Here is an 18,409-nt window from a genome sequence, read left to right on the forward strand (position 1 = left end):
TAGTGACCACCGCTTCCACCAGGTCTGCACAGATTGTCTCTCCTGCTGCCTCCGCCGCGGCTCGTGGCTGTCTCTCTCCCTGAGTGCCTGTCCCCAGTCCCCTGTCCCCGTCCGTGCGTCTCTCCCAGGCTCCGGCGGCTTCGTCACTGCTCTCGGCTGTTCCCAGCCGCTCTGGAAGCCCCCTAGCCTTAATGCAGCGCTCGACGACGTCACTGTGGGCGGCGGCCAATCAGCGACTCGCGGTCCCTCTGTAAACCATTATCCATCCCGGCGGCCGGGGAGAGTGCATCGAGACCGCTTATAGAGAATCAGCCGCGGGACCCGCGGCAAAGTGTGCGGCGCGTCGTGGCGCGGCGGCCCGGAGACCAGTCCCGACCGGGTAAGGCAACAGCAAGCCTGGGAGAAAGAAACGCGGTGAAGGGTGGCTAGGGGCAAGAGGCCGGTTGGCTGCAGGGCTGCGGGGGGGGGGGGGAGGAGGGGGGAAAGGGGGCGGGGGCGGGAGTTGGAAGACCGAGGCTTGTCCAGGGTCGTGACATCGCTGGAGAGCATGGGATTGGACCTGGGCACATGGTCCTGTTTAAGAATGCAATGGGGACTTATTTTTTCCCTTTTACTTCCTGGGTTCCAAAGCACAGAGCGCGTCTTTGGGGAAATCGATGAGGACGGTGGGCAGCCGAAACTTCTTCCTCCCTCTTTCTACTTGCTCGGGCCTTCACCCTTTCCCCTTCCCCTTCGGATCGCCACTCCCCTCCCACTTTATACCCCCCCCCCAGCCATGTCCAAGGGACTCCGCGCTCTGGAAGACTTTGCTTTCTTCTCCCCGCTGGGCGCTCCATGAAAGTTGTTTGGACGCTTTCCCGGTGAGGGCGGGGGTGTGGTAGTGGGAAGGGGGAAGAAAGTGGAGGGGCTGGAGGCCAAAGGCCAAGAATAGTGTGTGTGTGTGTGTGGGGGGAGGATGGGAATAGCGCGATGGATGGAGAATTGCAGCCAAGGCAAGAACCAGTGAGAAAACTTGTGAGCCGGAGAAACCTCAATTCAGTACTAAATGACTCGGCGGGAAATCGTAGGACTGACTCCCAGCGGAGGCTTTGAGGGGAGACTGAGGGAGGCTCTCAGGGGTGGCCCCCGGCAGACCGGAGTACTGGAGAGCTTATTTGGCACTGCGGGAAAGGAAGTGCTTCCCTCCTTCCCCAAGCTCTAGGGGTCCGGCGTCCATTCCCCCAAAGCTTTAGAGAGCACTTTACTAGAGTCTTGTCAATTCTCCTTCATTCAGGCCCCAAGACTGATTCTTGAACCCTCTCCGGTTCCGGGGCCACTTCTCGCCAGGTGCGCTCTGAGATCTGGTGTTGGTTGGAATGGGTCTGGGGTGGGGTGGGGGGTGCGATATGAGTCGGACGGGCAGGAAACCGGCGTCTCGCGATTCCAGTTTGTTCCCTGCTGCAGATCTGTTCAACCCTAAATTCCATTTCAGGGACTCAGTCTCCGCTGTTAATCGGGCTTTTTCCTGAGATGGGGCCTGAAGATGGTTAGTTGTTCGAGGCGGGATCGGCTCTCCTCCCTGTATTTCCCTCTCCGACTCGGGGTCTCATTTCCTCTCGGTGTGGATCTAGAGGCTGGGGTCGGCGGCGGCCGCGGCCGCAGCTTCAAATTCCTTCCATGTGGGACTTGTCATTTCTTTGACTAAGGTGACCTGGAGGGCCAGCCCTATTTAGGCGATCCTGTGCAAAGGGAGGTTCAGAGCAGCAGCTCAGGGAGCCCGGTGTGGGCCTGGTGTCCCGGATCCCAGCTGAGGAAAAGACTTCTCCCCAGGAACTCGAACCACCACTTCGAGCGAAAGCGAGAAACGGCTGCAACGAATTCGTCTTTGACTCGATGCGACCTTCAGGGTTTCGGGTCCTCCAGATTCCCCTTTCATTTACCCTTTCTTCGAGAAAGGAACGTAGGGCTCCTCTGCTGGGCCCCGACGGCACAGGCCTTTGAGGCCGCCTTTTAGTTAAAACCAAACCTGAGGCCTATGGCCCTTGCCTCCCGCTGCTTACCTAGCCCTGGCCTCTCTCTCTTCCTATTTCCCGGCGTGAGGCTGCCCCGGACCTCATCCCTTCTAGGACGGAAGGAGAGGTTGGATTCTCCTCCTTTCTCCTCCTCCCCAGGTGTGAACCCTGGGGGCAGCGGAGACCTCAATTAAAAAGTCTCTCAACCAGTTTACTAAGTCTTCTGAGTTCTATGAATCTCTCCAGGAATTGGGCCCCTGATGTCGAGGTTTCAGGGTGGGGAAATTGGGAAGAAACCGAGGCTCCCGTAAGCTCTGCTTCCTTTTGCTCTGTCAGCAGACCCAGCATCTAGTAGAAAATTGGTTGACTTGAAGAGGAGGCTCCTGCACCGCAGCAGTTTCTTCCAGTGTCCTTAGACGCTTAGGGGCCCCCCTACTCCCCCCCGAATTGAGGTCGAAGTTCGAGTCTGGGGTGAGGCGGCTGCCTCACCGAGCTGGGGGCCCGTTCTCCCCCGCAGCTGTCCCGGTTCTCGCCCGCTGGCTCCCTCGACCCAACCGCCCTTCCCTGGAATCAATAGCTAACCGAGTCCGGGGCGGCTCGCCCCCCGCCCCCGACCCAGCTGGGTTCCTTCTCATGCAAAACAGGGGGAACCCTGGGGGCTGGGGACCTATAGGGTGACAGCTGGACCCGGCTGCCGCCGCTCCGGAAGCCTGAGCCTCAGAGGCGTGTGGGTGGAAAGGGGGCGGCTCAGGGACTTGAAGCCCATTTGGGGCCGAGGGACTAAAGCGGCCAGCATCTCCCTGTTCCTGCTCGTGCGCAAAGGAGGGCACGGTCACTCAATTCACCTCACCCCACGACACCCGCTTCGGGAGCAGACGAGAAAGTCAAAAGTAATAAAAATTGCTATTTGTGTAGCGCATTAAAATATGCAAAATGCTTCATACACAGGTTATTCATATTATTGTGGAGTGCAGTAAAGGAGGGAAGGAGGGCTTTAGGAAATTGGGAATCTGTCTCTTTCATCTCCCAAGAAGACTTAGCAGGTTCCCAGGTGAATTGGAGGACTCAGGAGGCAGACTCTTTTTCAGGTGACCCTATTAGAACTTAAATTTAGACCTTTTACGGCAACATTCCATCAGCTTCCCGAATCTTCTGTTTGTGTGGAACACTGCAGCAGTGACATTTTACCTTATTTATTGCTGAGAAGAGTGCCTTCCAAATCCTAAAAGTCCCTGAACTGGGGCAGTTACACCGCTCATCAGTCCGCCGGGTACACAAGTTTCCCTTGCTCAGCCACACTCAAATACTTCCCGTTCATGTGTATGTATGTACCTAGACAGAGAACCGACACAGACATGTAATTAACATTCAGAAACATACAGGGACACATGCACACACACTGATATGGACACAACCATTCATAGTCCGGGTGCTGTCCCCTGGAGCGTTACTTTCACTACCGTCTCTCTGGCTTTCTTGCTCAGCCACTGTGGCAATCATTCTTAATAGTTCCTAGTTTTCCTCCCACCCAGCCCCAAAGGCAGGAGGACAGGATCAGATCTTCCCAACGTCCTAGTTTCTCCTTCCTAGGAAGCAAGTAAGGATCCAACGGGACTGTGAGGGAGTCTTCAGAATTCTAGAATACTTGGATCTCCCCTTCAGAGAATGTGTGAGTACAGTGTTGGGGGTTGGAGTGAAGGGGACTTTTAACAAATAGCTCAGGCCCCCTGCAGATGGATGGGCCAGAGCTGAATCTAGAGTCAGCAGACACAACCCTTCTCTTCTTGTCCAACCTTACTCTCTTGTCTCTGTCTCCCTCAAATGTTACTTAGTGACTTTTGGGCCTCTTAGGGAACCCGATCCTTTATCAAGCAAGATCCCAGAATGTTAGTGTTGAATGTAATCTTATAGATTCTCTAGTCTAACCCCCTCATTTAACAGAAGAGAAAAGTGAGGCCCTCGAGATATGAAATGACTTGCTCAAGGTCACTCAGCAAGTGGGTGACAGAGTCAGAATTAAAATCTAGTTCATCCTATTTTCAAGGCCAGTTCTGTTTCCTCTCTGACACTCAGAGTGTTCTGGATGCTCTCCTAGCCCTAGCTTAGCTAGTGCCCCTGGGATCAGGTCCGTTGGAGCAAGAGAAATCCAAGAGGTCCCTACTTCCTAATCAACTCAGAGTTATGCGGAAAAGGTCTCAAAGTCCAAAGAAGGAAGGCTTGTAGGGTCTCACTGCAAGCAGGGCCTGGTGCCCTTCGTGTTTGGCCCTTGCCAGGAGAACCAAATATTGTCCATCCCGGTAGTGCCCAACAAAAATCAAGCCAGCCTGGGAGGGAAGAGATTTCCTTGAGTCACCCTGCTCTGGCAATTTGCAGGAGGCAAATTCTTTCAGGGTAGCATTCCTGCTCTCTGCATTTCCACCTTTTTTTCTCGCCTCCCCTGCCCCCCTGCCAGTTCCTCCTTCTCTCGGTCTGTCACCAGAGTTCTGTCTCTCTAGTCTCTCGGTTTTGCGTGCTAGACAAGAACACTTCCCTCTGGGAGAGAAAGCCCGCCTGACTTGGGGAAGCTAAGTCCCGGGAGGGAGCCCAGAGACACCCGGATATGGCCCAGACTAGGAACGGTGTCGGAGCACCACACCCCTGAGCACTCTGCATTTGCTCCCCAGCCTCCGGGTGCAGGTGAGCTGGGCCGGAGGGGAGGAGAGTTCCTCTTGGAGTAGCTTTCTGGGGTGAAAGAGAAAGAACAGAAAGTTCAAGATGCAAGTTTGCCGAAGCAGAGGGGGAAGGTGTGCAGAAACATATCAGGGGATCATTTTCTCTCTCTCTGTCTCTCTGTCTCTCTCTGTGTCTCTCCTTTGTCTATATCTGTCTGTCTTTATCTCAGCCTCTGACTGTCTGTGTGCAGGCGGGCGTGTTTGTGTGTGTAAGAAAGAGAGACAGACACATAGGCAGATGCCCAAACACAAAGGCACGGGGAGAGAGGCAAGGACTGAGGAAGACACCGAGGCAGAGAGGACACAGATCCAGGCAGACTATGAGGAGGGACAAGCGTGAAAGTGAGAGTGTGTGTAAGGCGTGGTGATCGCATAAAGGAGAAAGGGGAACAACATTTACGATGGGAGATTCGATTTGGTTGTGGAAGAGAGTGTGAGGGGCTGTGCGCAGAAGCCCTGCAAATAAATAAAGCGTGTTAAAATGGTGTGACCATGGATATTTAGGTACATGCACGTGTTGCTGTATCTGTGCACAGTGCGGACACACTCGCGGCTCGCACACAAGAGCTCCGGAAAGAAAAGAAGACAAACCGCTCTTACAGTCTCACAGTAATTAATCCTCTGGCTAATTGACTTTCTCCCCTTACCTAATGGCGGCAGTCACTGCCAATATCTGGAGCGATACCAAGTTAGAGGGAGGGAGAAAAGGAAAGAGGAAGGGAGGGAGGGAGAGAGAGAGAGAGAGAGAGAGAGAGAGAGAGAGAGAGAGAGAGAGAGAGAGAGAGAGAGAGAGAGAGAGAGATGGAGGGGGAGGAAGAGAGAAGGAGAAGGAGAGAACATAGGAGAGATAAATGAAAGGAGGGGTTAAAAAAGGAGAAGAAAAGAGAATGAGAAGTAACAGGGAAAGGAGGAAATGGAGAAGGGGAGAAAAGAGAAGATGAGAAGACAGAGAAGGAAATTAAGAGAAAAGAGAAGGCAGAAGAGAAAGCAATAGCAGGAGGGAAGAAGAGAAAAAATGTAAGAGAAGAATGGTGAGAATAAGAAGGGGAGGAGGAGAGAAAAGAAGGGAAAATAAATGAGAAGAGGAAAAGATGAACAAAGGAGAAGAAGAGAATGAGAAGTAAAGGGGAAAGGAGAAAATAGAGAAAGGGAAGAAAGAGAGAAGAGGAAACAAGATAAAGAAGGAAATTAAGAGGAAAAAGGAAGTAGAGTACGAGGAGTAATAGAAGCAGCAGCAGAAGAAATATAAGAGAATGAGGAGAATAAGGAGAGAATAAGAAGGAGAAAGAGGAGGAGAGGGAAGGAAGGGAGAGAGAGAGGAAGGAAGGAAGAAAGGGGGGAAAGTAATAGAGGAGGCCATCTTCATATTGGCCTAAATCTGTGCTCTGGGATCTTTCCATCCCTTCTAACCTAGGTCCTCCAATGTTTCTTCCACTTTTGGGGCTTGCTCTGTAGCTTTCTGAACAGAGAGCAGATCCTGGAAATGGCTATTCTCAAGAACCCACGTTCAATTAACTTAGTTCTCTTCCCAGATTGTCGCTGGTTATTCTGCTCAGTTCTAACCTATACTTTATCACAAAATATCCATTCTTCTTCCTTCCCAGTTCCTCCAAGCACAAAGCTCAAAGGCACTTTCTGTCTTTTAGTGATGAAGCTCCTCCCTTATTTCCCCCTTATCTCCCATATAGGGTAACTCTCAGTGCACCACATCACTCCTCTAGATGTAATGACTTCCCCTTTCAGATATAACTTAATTCCAGATCTTTTCTCCAGAGCACCCACAGAATATGTAGCAATGGCTCAGCCAGAGGAATTGAAGGTGAGATGATTCTGAGGTGGGGAAAAGCCTTAGTTATTGTGGGAGGTAACATTAAATTATTTTGGGCGGGGGAAGGAATGGATGTTGGTCACTTACAGAGGCAGATCTGTAGATGCAGAGACAAAAGGGAAGGGGAAGGAAAGAAAGAAGGAAAGAAAAAGGAGGATGGGAGGGAGAGAAAGAGAGAGGGAAGGAAGAGAAAGAAAGAGAGGGGGAGGATCCAGACAGAGAAAGGAGAGACTAAAGGAAAGAGGGAGCAAAGGAGGAAAGGAGAGAGAGGGATGAGAGAGGGAGAAAGGAGAGGCAGAAATAGGAGAAAGGGAGGAAGGAGGTATAGAGACAAAGACTAAGAAAGAGAAAGCTACGGTGTTGGGAAAAGAGAGACATATCACACATAGAGTGACAGACACCGAGAAAGACAGGCATACTGTGTAACTTGGAGAGAGTGTAAAGTTCTATTGCTGAGCGTGAATACATATGCATGTGATTGTACAATAGGGTACCTGTCTGGCTATCACTGGAAGACTGTGACTGTACGTATACACGCACGTATCTCTACATTTGTATGGCTTCAAAGGGCAGCCTAAGGGTTGTAAGTCCAAGCAGCAACCTCCAAGGGTGAAGGGGTCACATTCTCTTCCCTTCTCTTGCTTTGCCAATGGAACTCCAGTGTTCATGGGGGAGAGAAGGATGGGGAAAGACCGAAAGAGGGAGGTGGCAAATGAGGTTGGACCTGAGCCAGCACTACCCTGACCCAGTTGGGGAGAAGGGCCTCAGTCTGGGTCTGCTTTGGATGCTGCCAGAGGCAATCCTCTGCTGAATACAGCTCTTAAGTTTGGCTTCAGTGGCTGGGGAGGCCAGGGAAGAGGCTGCTTTCTCCCGTTGGCCTCCTTCTGAAGACTAAATAAATAAACATCCTTGCCCATAAACAGCGAAGTCACACAGACCAAAGAGGGAGGGGGTGCAGCTCCCCAGAAAAAAATGCCAACTTTTTTTTCCCCTTAAGTACATTTTAAATTCCCCTTAGAAGCATTCCTCCGTTTGACCAAAGCCAGTCCCCAAACAGCAGGAGCCACATTAGTAGCAGAAGGTGGTGTGTGTGTGTGTGTGTGTGTGTGTGTGTGTGTGTGTGTGTGTGTGTGTGTGTGTGTAGGAGTAAGGACGGATTGGGGCAAAGAACTTGGAGTGTGGGGAGGTCCTTTTTCTGTACTTGCTTTAAGAACATGGAGAGAAAATGAAATCAAGTTACAGAGACAAAAAAAGAAGGGCATATAAAAGGCAAATAAAGCCGGAAAGGAATGAAAGTAGAGAGGAAAGGAGAAAGAGAGAAAGAAAGAGAGACTATAATAAAAGAGGGTGAAGCCAGCCCCAGGAGGTTGGGCCCCGTCCCAAGCCATCCATCTTCATTGTCTCCGTGTGTGCAAAGGCAACCCCAGCATAAGGAAAAAAGCCACTATCGAAGCTGCGGCTTTATTTTATATCCTATAGATCAGGAGGGAGGCAAAGCTTTATTTTCGCCAAGAGACAGATATTTTATTTCTCTCTTACGGTTTTATGTGTGAGAGATGTCAGGGAGCGACAATGGATGGCTAATGCATAGGCAAGAGGAAGCGGTTTTGGCATGCTGTGTGTCATGGGGTCTTGGGGGGGAGAGTGGGCCTGGGATTTAGGGCTGATGGGACACTCTGGGGGATTTCTGCTAAAACATCTCTCTTCATAAATCCAGAAGCATGGTCAGCTCAACAGGGAGAAGAAGGAGTTTTGGGGGGGAAAAAGAGTTGGGCCTAGTAATAAATGTACACACAAAGGAAATCAGTTACCTTTCAATATATAAGGCCAATTAGAATCCTACTGTACCATTCATTGATGCATAGAGGGGAAAACATACATACAAACAGATACAGATCCCATTCACAGTGACAGATCTTCTATCATTCTGTTCCAGAGTTGTGCTCCCTTCCCACACCTGCCACATACCATTTTAACTTTTGTTCTGCCAGAAATGAACCTCTGTTTGCCTCAGTTTCCCTATCTGTAAAATGGAAATAATAATGGCAACAACCTCCCAGAGTTGTTGTGAGGATAATAAAATGAGATCATATTTGTGAAGTGCTTTGCAGACCTTAAAGTGCCTTATAAATGCTGGCTATTATTATTTTTTAATCTCCCAGGATCCTTTGGAAGAGGTATGCATTCATCAGATCTATGGAAAGATCAAGGTTTTTGCTTGGGCACCTTAAGAAGTCACACAGACATACAGACACACAGACACACATACACACACACATACACACACCCCTCTCTTGAGGTATGGCCTCTGAGCCCCAGGTATTAAAATCTTGTTTCAAATCTGTCTCCACTGGGAAACTCTGGTGAAAGATTCCTCAGAGACTTCGGGTCAAGTTAAGACTTGTGTCCTTGGAACTATACGATATCCATGCTTCGAGACATAGACTAGAACAAGGGAACAATTTTGAGAGGAAAGTTTGCTACTTACCTCCTTAAATTATTTCTTCATTCTATGACACCCTCCCCTCACCCCTAGCAAGCTGTTCCTTACCTTTCTACATAATTTATTATTTGGTTTCTTGCTTGAAATCCCTGCTCACAGGATCATGGGATCATAGATTTAGAGCTAGAAAGAACTATAGAGGTCACTGAGCTCAAAGGCCTCATTCTATAGATGAAGAATCTGAGGCCCAGAGAGACCAAGCCACTTGTCTAGGGTCACACACCTCAAAAAGTATCTAAGGTGCTGGGATTCGAACCGAGGTCTTCCTGACTCCACCTCTAGTATTCTATTCACCACACAGGGTTCAGTATAACCAATAATACTGCTTTTCCTTTCTTCTTCCCATCACTCTGTTCCCATCATCAGGAAGGCAGGGTATCCAACTTATGTGCCCTATAGTGGCTAGGATGGAAGGTGGGAGATTTGTGTTTTAGTCCCAGCTTTGCCTCACTAACTGAATAACCTTAGGTGAGAAGTTTCTACTGTCTCAGCCTCAGTTTCCTCCTCTGTGAAATGGGCACAGCTAGGTGTTTTCTAGGGTCTCTTCTAGCTCTCCTACCTTAAACTTTATATTCCATCCTCTTTTCTTCCATAGAGCACTTGGCTTTCTAATGCCAACATGCAGGCTAAAGACAGTTTATCAGAAAGCTAGAAAATGCAACTACCCAAACTCCCTGCCTCCTGGAGGTAGTTAGCAGTCCCTCACAATGTTTTGTGTTTGTCCACTGAGGCTGAGGCTGATGGGGGTAGAGTCAGGGCAGGAAGATTGTTAGGATGTAGCCTAATTTTTGATGCCCTCTTATCTAAGTGTAGAGGCAGTCAGGGTATTTCTTGAAATGTCTGACTTTTCTCCAGGAAACTGAACTAAGGGTGCTTTGCCTTTTTTTTTTTAAGAAAGAAAAGAGAAAAGGGTTGGGGGGGAATCAACGTGTGGCTGATTAGCAAGTTAATTATTTCAGTACCCCAAGGGTTCGAGTTGTGGTAAGTTGTCCAGCCCCGTGTAATTTCACAGTCTGTGCACTTCCTGGTGAGGGCTGGGCATGGCTGTGTCTGCCACTCCATCCACCCACCTGCCTTCTGTCTTACCGGCATGCCCAGAGAAACATCGGCAAGCCTTAGGAGTGGGCAGTGGACCTAGTGTCTTGATGGCATTGGCCCCAGGAGAACATAGACAATGTAGATCTATGATCCTATCATCTATTCATTCTACACCAAGATTTTAATTAAATAGCCAGCTCTTTTTATCATCTTTTTCTTTCTTTTTTTTTAATCGAAGACAGCGAGAAGGCAATTTATTTGAATGCAGAATAGGTTTGTTGGACAATTTGGGAAGGAGTCTTACTTTCCTTGTTTGGTGGGGGGGCCCTCTTCCTGCTCATCCTCCTCATCTTGGTCGTGAATCCTCCTTAATGGTCTGTGTTGGGTCTTCTGGTTTTTCATAGGAGCAGTTTCCATTGACTTTCTTCTCCAGTGTGTCTCTATCAAATCTCTGGGATGTGATTTCTAGGACAGGAAGTGTGTGTGGTGGGGTACAATGGGGGTATGTGAGTGAGACAGAGACAGAGAGACAGAGTCATTGTCCTATGGCATTATTTGGATGTTTTTTGGAGTGATCGTGTCATGAGTTCGAGAGCTCACTGTTTTTTCTCCACCATCTTGTCTCTGCCTCAGAAGTCTCTCCAAGACAGAGTCATAAACAGAAAAAAGAGGAATGAAGGAGGGAAAGAAAGAGACAGAGAGACAGAGACAGAGACAGAAACAGAGAAAAGAGGAGGGAAAGAGGGAGAGAGACAAAAAGAGACAGACAGAGACAGAGAGACAGAGAAAAAGAATTATGTAGGAGAACAGACATCTTCCCCAGAGGCTAACTCTGAACATCAGTCTTGGAATCATTGCTCTCTGCTGCTCCCCAAGGACTTCCCTGTTCCCCACCCCCCTTTTCACTTCAGGTCTCCCCTATCCCCACCCCCCCTGCTTCTCCCAAGGTGGATAAACGGTGCATCACACAGTTTACTTAAGTGTGGTCCCATCTGCTCGGCCTGTCCTTTCATAAGGGGAGGGATTTATGTGATGTCCTTGTCCACAGACCTGGGATTTGACTGGAAAGCTTGGGCTGCTGAGAATATTATGGGGAGTGCTAATGTGCTGAGGAAAAGAGGAGATTCATTGCATTGCCGGCTCTCAGTGTGTGTGTGTGTGTGTGTGTGTGTGTGTGTGTGTGTGTGTGTAAAAGGGAGGAGGGCCTCATAGTCATGGTGATGAGTGTCTTTCAAGATTCCTACTTAAACAAAACATTAAGAAACTTTTTTATTTTTATTTTTTCAGGAGACAGCTTGTATCACCAGACTGTGGAAAGACAATTTTCTGACCTGAACAGGATGAAGGAGACATGATAATTGTCTGGTGTGAGCAACAGGAGCTATCACCCAAGGCCTGTGGCTGGCATGCTTTGCCCCCCAGGGTGTGTCTGCAGGTGCATGAGGTGGCACTCCACTGCCCCAAACAGATGTAATGAGAGTTGAACTCATAGCCTCAGTGGGGGTCTGAGTAGGTGTGTTGTGGGGAGGCATGGTAGGGGACGGGGCCCCTCTCCACCCTGCCTGTGGAATGACCTCTGAGGTACCCTTCTACATTGGCATTCTATTATTTGATGATTCTTAATTTGAACCTGACTAGCCTGAATAGTTAAAGGTGTACACAGGGAGGTGTGTGTGTGTGTGTATGTGTGTGAAGGGGGAAAGAAACAACAGTTGTCTATCCAATTCTTGGCACCACTGTGCCAAAATGAATCCAAAAAGATTGATGAAAACTGGACAGTAGCTAGCAGGGAAGTTCAGGTTCTTTTGGGGTTCCTTGGACTTGGATTTTGGGAATGAAAGTGCCCTTGATGGATTTTTAGAAGGATTTATAGTTACCAGTCACTCTGGAGGACAAATAATGTAAAGAACAATATTCCTTTCTGTCTATGCTCCTTTCCTGACCCCTTCTCAGACAACTAGGAGGGGCTCATGAGCACTGGTGGACCAATAAGTAGGCTGGAGTGAGTTGGGGAAAATGGAACTATGAGTAGTTTTTCTAATGAACACCCCTATTCTCAAAAGTTAGTGTTTAGTACCAGGCATTGGTCACCTAAACTGCTCCAATGGCCAATGAGAAGGTATCTGCTAGTCACCCCCTTATCCTATCTCCAGTTTTCTTACCCTATATTTCCTACCCTTTAGTAGAGTACACTTATCCCTTCCAAATCAAGGCAGTTAAGGGCATGGCACCCTCTGCAATCTGGAAACTCTGCATAAAATTTTTTGGCCTTCCCTTCGTACCAGAGAAGAATTCTGGATTTGTTCTTTTTCTTTTATGGGAAGTTCACAGTACCCTATTGTAAAATGTGGGTTGATGTTGCACTATACTATACATATATTTTATGCATTTCTGAGTTTATAACTTTTTATGCACCATCTCCTGGCCTTTTTGTGACATCTTCAGGTTCTGAAAAACTCCCCCCAAAATTCCCATTTAATTTCTTCCTTCCTTCCTTCCTTCCTTCCTTCCTTCCTTCCTTCCTTCCTTCCTTCCTTCCTTCCTTCCTTCCTTCCTTCCTTCCTTCCTTCCTTCCTCCCTCCCTCCCTTCTTTCTTTCTTTCTTTCTTTCTTTGGCTGGGCAATGAGGGTTAAATGACTTGCCCAAGGTCACACCGCTAGTAAGTGTCAAATGTCTGAGGCTGGATTTGAACTCAGGTCCTTCTGAATCCAATGCCAGTGCTTTATCCACTGAGCCACTTAGCTGCCCCTCCCATTGAATTTCTTATGCCAACCTGCCATATATCAAAATCTGATGGGGAAAGTCATGATGTGGAAGGGATAAATGCACATGGTTTCTGAGATCCTCTTTGCCTGTGGGCAGCCCATAAACCATAAGCTACAGTAAAGGAAGCTAATATCCCATCCTAAAGTCTTGGCAGCTATTTTTTTGGAGGGCAATGAGGGTTAAGTGACTTGCCCAGGGTCCCACAGCTAGTAAGTGTCAAGTGTCTGAGGCTGGATTTGAACTCAGGTTCTCCTGAATCTAGGACCAGTGCTTTATCCACTGTGTCACCTATCTGCCCTTTGGCAGCTATTTTTTTTAAAACTTTTTGTTTGTGAGGCAATTGGGGTTAAGTGACTTGCCTAGGGTCACACAGCTAGTAAGTGTAAAGTGTCTGAGGTCAGATTTGAACTCAGGTCCTCCTGAATCCAGGGCCGGTACTCTATCTACTGCGCTACCTAGCTGCCCCCTTGGCGGCTATTTTTAATGGCACTGGTCAAGTCAAGTCCATAGTTATTTGTAGGCCTAGCTCTGTGGGAATGGTAAGTATATTTTTAGTTTTGGGGGTAGGAAGCTGGGAACCTTACCTATGTGTCTCCTACCAAAGAGGCTCCCTATACCCTTCTTTTTCACTGATTCAGAATGAATTGCCTTTAATTATGACTGATGTTTATTCAGGACCTATAAGCCTCTTTCCTTCTACCTCTCTGCCTACATCTGTGATGGAGACTAGGGATATAAGGAACAGAGAAGCATATCAAATAAAGTAGGATCCCCTCCCACTATCCTTCTACCTCCAACACTTAACCTTACAGATTCTCTTTTCTTCTAGCAAATGAAGAAAATGAAGGGAACAGATACCAAATGGGATGGTGTTGGGCTGGAGGAAGAAAGGGAAGATGACCCCCTGAAAGGCCTGGGCAGCGATAGAGCTCTCAGATGATCCTTACTGCCGTGTGTTGCCCTGAATTGTCTGACACTGTCTTTAATTGTGTCTGTACTCAATAACCTGTGTACTCCCATTTGCCAAATGCTGCTCTGCCAAAGCATCCTCAAATAAACTTGCTCAAAATTATGTCAGGGTCTTGCATGGACTATTTAATTCTATCAATGATAAACAATGTTAATGTGTAACATTCCAGTCTCCATGATATCATGTTTCATTTATATATACCCATACATAGTTAAGCAGGAAAGATACAGATTACAGATGTGTATTTTCTACTAGTTTTTTGGGTTTTTTTGCGGGGCAATGGGGGTTAAGTGAGTTGCCCTGGGTCACACAGCTAGTAAGTGTCAAGTGTCTGAGGCCAGATTTGAACTCAGGTACTCCTGAATCCAGGGCTGGTGCTTTATCCACTGCGCCACCTAGCTGCCCCTCTACTAGTTATTAATGAGAAATGCAATCACGAAGGAGAAATCTCATAACCTGGTGAAGTTACCTGTATGCCTCCTTTGTACACAAGGACTTTGACATTCCTAGCTATCTTTATTTATAGTTATTACCTTTACTGGTACCACCAAACACTTTTTTTAAAAAGTGAGGCAATTGGGGTTAAGTGACTTGTCCAGGGTCACACAGCTAGTAAGTGTTAAGTGTCTGAGGCCAGATTTGAACTCAGGACCTCCTGAATCCAGGGCCAGTGCTTTATCCACTGTGCCACCTAGCTGTCTCCAAACACTTTCACCTTCTCCTTGTAATGCAACTATACAAACTAAATAAGGCATAACAATACACTATTCTAATATGATATAATAATATAGCACAATAATATAATGTTTTACATTAATATTATGTTAATATATAACTATATACTATCCCAATGACTGTTTTGTTTTGTTTTGTTTGCAGGGCAATGAGGGTTAAGTGACTTGCCCAGGGTCACACAAGTGTCAAATGTCTGAGGCCAGAGTTGAACTCAGGTCCTCCTGAATCCAGGGCCAGTGCTTTATCCAGTGCACCACCTAGAAGCCCCATCCCAATTATTGGAATATAAAGTTAATGTAATATTAAGACATAGCAGAATAGGGGCAGCTAGGTGGTGCAGTGGATAAAGCACTGACCTTGGACTCAGGAGGAGCTGAGTTCAACTCTGACCTCAGACACTTGACACGCACTAGCTGTGTGACCCTGGGCAAACCCCAACTGCCTCACAAAAAAAAAAGACATAGCAGAATATCTAATAGAGCAGAGGCTCAATCTTTTTCATATCTTGGAGACCTTTGGCAGCAATCTGATGAAGCCTATGGAACCCTTTACAGCATAATGTCGTGTCTTTGTTGAGTTTTTGCTCTTTATTTTTATTTTTAATTTTAACTTTTTAGTTAACAATATTTTCCCCCAAATACGTGCAAAGATAGCCATTTTTTTAAGATTTTGATTTCCAAATTTTTTTCCCTCCCTCCTTTCCCTCCCTAAGACAGCAAGCAATCTGATATACATATCAGATTATACATGTACAATCATGTTAAACATATTTCCACAAGAATAATGTTTTTAAAGGCATAAAATATGCAGGATTGCAAAGGCAACCAATTACATTGAAATATACCATTATAAAAATATTTTTGAAACAAGTTCACAGGCACCAGGTTAAGACCCCCTGGAACATAACATAACATAACAACATAACATAACATAACACAACACATAATGGTATTGATATGACAACATAACATAATATAATATGGTATGACATGAGATATGATGTGGTGTGATATGATGTGATGTGATGTGACTGTGATGTGATATGATGACTAGACCTGTGATATCTTTGATACAAGGAACTCCCCAATGAGTAAGCTCCTTCTACCAATTCAGGTCAGCATCTTCTTTGCAACTTATAGTCTTAAAGAATTGCCCCTAGGATAGAGCAATGGCCCTGGAGTCAGGAGGACCTGAGTTCAAATCCTGCCTCAGACACTTGACAATTTACTAGCTGTGTGACCCTGAGCAAGTCACTTAACCCCCCCCAAAAAAAAAAAAAGAATTGCCCCTAGCACTGAGAAATTAAATGATTTGCTCAAGGCTACACCTAGGTGTTCCAGGCTTCAAGACCTATAGACCATGCTACCTCTCACAATAAAAGTAATTATATAGAATATAACATAACATATAACTTCATATGGTTATATTTTTCTATTATACTTTATTGCATTATAGATAGCAACTAGGTGGTACAGCGGATAGAGCACTAGCTCTGGAGTCAGGAGGACCTGAATTAAAATTTGACCTCAGACACTTACCAGCTGTGTGGCCCTAGACAAGTCACTTAACCCCTATTTGTGTTGGTTCCTCATCTGTAAAATGGGGACACACTGGAGAAGGAAATGACAAATCACTCTAGTATCTTTGCCAAGAAAACCCCATGGACAAAGTTCATGAGGTCACCTGGGGTACAGCTGAAAAACTAACAACAAATATTGCGTTATAGATTGTGTTAGTTGCATCACCCCAACCATACCATATCACATCACACCCTATCCTATCCTGATATGGCATGTCATATCATACCATAGAGTGGCATCAGCATGGAGTGACAGAGTTAGGAGGATCTGAGTTCGAATTCTACCTTAGAATTAGAATTTTGGGCACTCCTGGCCTGGATGAATCCCTTAACCTTTTTGAGGCTTGTTTTCACCATCTGTGTAATGAGGGGATGATCTCCAAGGGCTCTTCCCATTCTAAATCTATAATCATGTGATTATGGACTTGTGTATAGAGGCCAGTCTTGCAATCAGGAGGACCTGGGTTCGACTCCTAGCTCTCACTTATGTTCACTCTATGACCCTGGCAAATCACTTAGCCTCTGCATGCCCCGGGGACTATTTTTTAAATTTCTAATTAAGTTTTTAAATTTTAATTTAGTTTAAATCAATCATGCATAGTCTCTTTCTTCCACTTTCCCTCCTCCTTTGAATGAAAAAAGAAAGAAAAGAAAAGAAAAGAAAAAGAGAAAACCCTTGTAACAAGTATGCACGGTCAAGAGAAGCAAATCTCCTCACTGGCCATGTTCAAAAATGTATGTGTCTTTCTACATCTCGAGTTCACCACTTTTCTGTCAGGAGGTGGGTAGCGTGTTTCATCTTCGCACTTTTCTAGATTATAAATTATTGACAAGTTACTGATCTATATGGAATCTACAGAGAGTTTCTGCCTTAATTCTGTGTTTGTATCCCCAACACTTAGCACTTAAATTTTTTGTCCATCATTCATTCATTCAGAGTTCTCTTTACTAATGAAATATGAACCCCCCGAAGTGCAAATTCTTTTCTTTTTGTGTGTGGGGGAGGGGTGGTGCTGTTGGGTGGACTGGATTTGTGATTTCACAGGTAAAAAGCTATCTTGATATGGCAACTCTTTCCACTGATGCAGATTGACAAATACTCCACAGCTTTATAGCCTTAGAGAGATGTGGTGGCACCAAGAGGTTAAATGACTCGCCCAGGGTCACACAGCTGGCTCCAAAGCTAACTATTCACTATTCCATAAAGCCTTTCTTATATGTATCTCATGTATTATATGATACACAGTTGGCACTTAATAAATATATGCTGCCCCATCACACACATACCTCTCACATTTGGGGAGTCCCATATTCCCGCTCATGTACATTTACACACATACACGCACATGTCTTTTACATATGGATGCTGATATACACACATTCCTGCCTTTATTTATTGATCTACTCAGAATGGGTAGCCAATCACATAACCCTAGATCATAGTAGACTTATATTATGCATTTTCACTGCCATTTACTCCCAAACAAATATCACTTATATATTATTCATCTAGTCATTTGCAGTCACATACAAGTGTTCACTCCTTGCTCTTATCATTTTATCTATGTCTATACATATATATATATAATTTATAACTGTCTATACATATTATATATCTATGTCAGTGTCTACATCTATCTCAATATCTATATCACCTATATCTATGTCTATACATATCATCTACATCTACATTTATACCTATAACTACCTTTATACCTGTATCTCTATTTCTGTGTATGTCTTTGTCTACATTTATACCTATGACTATATCTAATATAGAGAGATATATTTATATCTCTCTATATTTACATCTTTGTTGTTCAGTGGTTTCATTCATTCCCGACTCTTCATAACCCAATTTGGGTTTTTCTTGGCAAAGATGCTGGAGTGGTTTGCCATTTCCTCCTCTAATTTATATCTAGATCTATGTTTACATCTATATCTACATCTACATCTTTCTCTAAGTTGATATCTATACCTATGTCTATATTTATATCATCTACATCTATACATTTGTCTATATCTAAATCTACACTGATGTTGACATCTACATCTATGTCTATAGCTATATTATCTATATCTCTCTATTTCTCTATATTTATAACTACATTGTTGGTGTCTACGTCTACGTCTATATCTATGTCTACATTGATAGCTATAGCTATTTCATCTCTCTATCATCTCTAACCCTATCCATGTCTACATCTATGTTTGTATCAATAAGTATAGCAATATAATTAATATCTCTATCATTTATAGCTATACCATCTACACTTATATCATCTGTA

At 45.7% G+C, this 18,409-nt stretch overlaps 1 long non-coding RNA gene across 1 annotated transcript; it reads left to right on the forward strand.

Moving 5' to 3' along the window:
- The first annotated feature begins 268 nt into the window (after positions 1-268).
- Positions 269-13,896, forward strand: LOC122726607. The gene is made up of 3 exons (XR_006352804.1): positions 269-379; positions 11,359-11,494; positions 13,667-13,896. It is a non-coding gene; the product is annotated as an uncharacterized LOC122726607 (long non-coding RNA).
- The last annotated feature ends 4,513 nt before the right edge of the window (positions 13,897-18,409 follow it).

Source organism: Dromiciops gliroides, chromosome 4 (assembly GCF_019393635.1).
Source record: "Dromiciops gliroides isolate mDroGli1 chromosome 4, mDroGli1.pri, whole genome shotgun sequence".
NCBI classification, from domain to species: Eukaryota; Metazoa; Chordata; class Mammalia; order Microbiotheria; family Microbiotheriidae; genus Dromiciops; species Dromiciops gliroides.